The sequence below is a fragment of the Nannospalax galili genome, unplaced genomic scaffold, assembly GCF_000622305.1.
Source record: "Nannospalax galili isolate Female #2095 unplaced genomic scaffold, S.galili_v1.0 scaffold974, whole genome shotgun sequence".
Taxonomy (NCBI): Eukaryota; Metazoa; Chordata; class Mammalia; order Rodentia; family Spalacidae; genus Nannospalax; species Nannospalax galili.
This window is the reverse complement of record NW_008335438.1, coordinates 3,738,509-3,742,424: the sequence shown is the minus strand read 5'-3', so window position 1 is coordinate 3,742,424 and position 3,916 is coordinate 3,738,509.

Sequence of the window (3,916 nt, the reverse complement as noted above, 5' to 3'; positions counted from 1 at the left end):
TTGGAGTGTGTTGCTGGGTATGTTGAAGCTGTGGTGGAGTGCTTCTTCTAATCATGTAGTTATTAAAAATTTTAAAAGATAATTAAAAAATAATAATTCTTCAAAGCATAAAAATTTGCTCCTTAATAATTAGTAGATGAGAAAAACATTACCATTGAAATCTACCTGATGACTTTATATCCATGCTCAGAAGCCAAGGGGCACAGAAAGTAACCAACTCTGACTAGTAATAATCAGATATATAGAATTAGAAACATCTTAGTGTCAATTGCAATAAAAATGATTTTTTTTGTATAAAACTGTGTATTTTAATAATGAAATGGAGATTTTTTTAAAAAGGTTAAAATCTCATTTGATTTTAGGTCTTAAAGGGTTTATACTGAGTACAATATTGTATAACTGTAAAAATTCAACTGTAAACCTAAAAATTTACAGCAGTTTTAAAAGAGATGCATCTTAGCTCAGGAAATTGTTATTGAATATGTCAATACTGTTGTAATGAAATGCTTCTTCTAAGTATGTGGTTATTAAATAAATAATTAAAAAAAATAAGGGACCTGTCAATGTTCTTCAGTTTTACTGGGGCAGGAATGCAGGGCATTTGATAAGAGAACATGGAGTCCTTGCCTTGAATAACCAAATCTAATATGTATAAGAGATACAATTTGCTTATTTGTTTTCTCCCAAGAGAAGTTCTCCGTATGTCTCCTTGGGCGGGGGGGGGGGAACTTCTTTGTCTTGACAACGAGTTTCCTGGTTCGTTCTGTGGCTTATGAAAATGCAGGCAAATAGGGATCTGTTATCCTAGTTAGGGTTACCTCATAATGTATTTTGCCTTCTGGTATCAAAATTACGTCCATGTAAGAACTTTGGGGAGTCGAGATACACCTAATAATAAAAGAGTTTAGGGCATTATGGATTAAGTTGTATTCTGCCAAAAGATCATGTAAAGTTATAACTCACGATATCTTAAAATGTGACTTTATTTGGAAATATGGTCATTTAAGATAAAATTGGTTAAGATGAAGTCAGAGTGGAGCAGGGTGGGCCTTTAAGCCATGCTGCTGATTTATTTCTAAGACAGAGACACAGAGACACCGACTCCAGATGTCAAGATGCCTTGAGATGGTGGAGGCCAAGACAGTATTGTAAGCAAGGCTTGCCAGAGAACCGCCAAGCACCAGAAGGAAGCAAGATGGATTTGCCTACAGGTTTTTTTTTTTTCTTTTTTCGGCCTTTTTGAGACAGGGTCTCCCTGTAGCCCAGCTGTCCTGGAACTCACTATGTAGACCAGGCGGGCCTTGAACTCACAGAGATCCACCTTCCTACTGCCTCCTGAGTGCTGGGATTAAAAGCGTGCACCACCATGCCCAGCTTGCCTACGGGTTTTTAAGGGGGCCACGCTCCTGCCAACACCATGAATTTGAACTTCTAGGCTCTAGATCTGTGAGATAATATCTGTTGTCCTGAGCTGTCCAATTTGTGGCCTTGCTATGGCATCCTTATAACACTAATAAACATGGTCTTCTAGAAGGAAAGGAACTCCATCCCTGCTCCATCAGATTTGAAATAAGCCTGTAGTTGATAAAAATGAAAAAAAATCCCTGAGATGAAATTCTTAAAAAAGCAGAGTATCTATAATGGTGACCTAACTCTTCCCCAAAGGAGAGCCGTCTACACAGCATGTAGCCCAGGCTAGAAGCTTCTCTAGATTCAGCACAGTGAGAGCATTTGTGAGGAAAAGAGCTGACCATGGACATAGGAACTGGAAAGGACTAAGAGCTTATGTTTCCTACATCTCTTTGTGCCTACAGTTCAGTGCTCACACCATACCAATATTTACATATTCTGATATCACGACTACTACAACTTGTGATTTAGACATGGGGTGAAGTCTAACTCACAGCAGGAGACTGGCTCAGTGAGAAAACCACAAGAGAGTGGACAAGTGTAATAGACATGTTTACATCCTCCAAATTCATACATGGAAACAGCCTCAAGGTGATGTTACTATAAGATGATAACTGGACGATGGAGGCAGAGTCCTTGAGAATGGAATTAGAGCTTGACAAATAAAAGACCCCAGAGTGGGATTTTGCCCCTCTGCCACAATGTGAGGACACAGATAACAGCCGTCAGTCTTTGAGGAACTAAGCCCTTACTAGACACCACATCTACTGGAGCCTCTATCTTGAAGTTTCTGTCTTCTAGAAGCATGAAAACTAACTTTCGATATAAGCCACCTAATCTATGTGATTTTGTTATAGCAGCAGAATGTACTAAAACAAAAAGTGTCCTCAAATGCACTGAGGAGCAGTTCTCAAAAGTGACGTAATATGGATGATAAAGACTCCAGTGTTTTTCCTTCATGCTATATGGAACTAAGAACAATATCTTATGGAACAAGACTAGACAGAGAAGAGGAAGTCCTCAAGAAGAGATTGGACTTCCTGCTAATAAGGGAAAGAGGGAATTCAAGCACTGAATTAGAAAAATAAACAAAGACTTTGTTCTGTTTATATCCCAAGTTGGAAAAGCCTGGCAAAGAGGCAAACAAAACACAGTGAGCATCAAAACTGTTGATGTGCTTGGCTGTGAAGGGTGAAGTGTTCTAGCAAAAACAGATGAGAAAAATCTATTATTGGAAGGTTCAAAAGAAATTTTCTGAAACTTACAGTCCAGGTTGTTGAACCAGATCTCTGAATTGACTTCAAATAAAATCTCCTTTCTACAGAAGTGAAGCTATTACTCAAAATCAACCAAGAGGAAAAAAAAATCTACACAATAGCAATGGAAATTGGTCAGCTGTTTCCACGCAAAACCAAAAAATAGCCATTTTCTCAGCTAGAGTTTGCCATCAGTTATAAGTTCTGCTTGGAAAAAAGTGAAGGGATGTATCACAGTCCAACATTACTTAGATATAACATGGACACAGTAGCCATTCCTCCATGGACCGAATAGACAAGCCAGATACATGTATGATGGAAAGAGTCATTTGTACATCCCGAGTACTCGGGACTGGCACAGTCATGCTTAGTTACTCATGCCACCTACTTCAGGTGGGTTCTTGGTGGACTTTGTGTGTTTTCTGTGTTAAAAATGAATGGTGTCAGGATGGAGAGCTGGCACAGCCTTTAAAGGGTCAGGCTCACAACCAAAAAGACAAAAATGAATGGTCCTCAAAGAACAACTACTATTTGTGTTATTGAATAGGTAGTAGAGACCTTAAAGGGAGATAATAGCCTAATGATAATGGGAATTCAGTATAGTTTCTCTCTGCACAAGCAAAGACCTTTAATCTAGAGAGAGTCACAAAAAAGTGAAGACAGACAGGCTGGGAATCCAAACCCTATAATCAGCATCTGGCGGCATATGCTGGTTTTGTTTTGTTTTGTTTTGTTTTGTTTTGTTTTGTTTTGTTTTGTTTTGTTTTGTTTTGTTTTGTTTTTTTTTTTTTTCCCCCTCTCCCCCCTTTTTTTTTTTTTTTTTTTTTTTTGCCACATTCCCCTGCCTATGTCATTTCTGCTACAAATTTTCCCATCTCCATAATGAGCACAGCAGCCCTTCTGATCTCTGAGAATACTGAAAGTCTTAATGAGTTGATGCTGTCTATGGGAGTTCATGAAAATAAAGATGCAGAAAAGTGGGCTAACGACAAAGTGAAAGATTATTAACTCAGCTTTTCTACTTTCTTGGATAGTGTGAATAAGTAAGACTGCGCTTTTTTCCTACTATTTTTCCCCTTTGTATGATTCTTCTTGCTCTTTTTTCTCTTTTATATGAATACACTGATTTTCCCCCCCACTTTTCCATAGGAACTCATTGACTCCTCCAGGCAAAGCACAGGAAAAGGAGATTTAGTAATTCACTCAAGCAATGTCTATCCAGTGCATCCTATAGATAGATAAGGTACTAT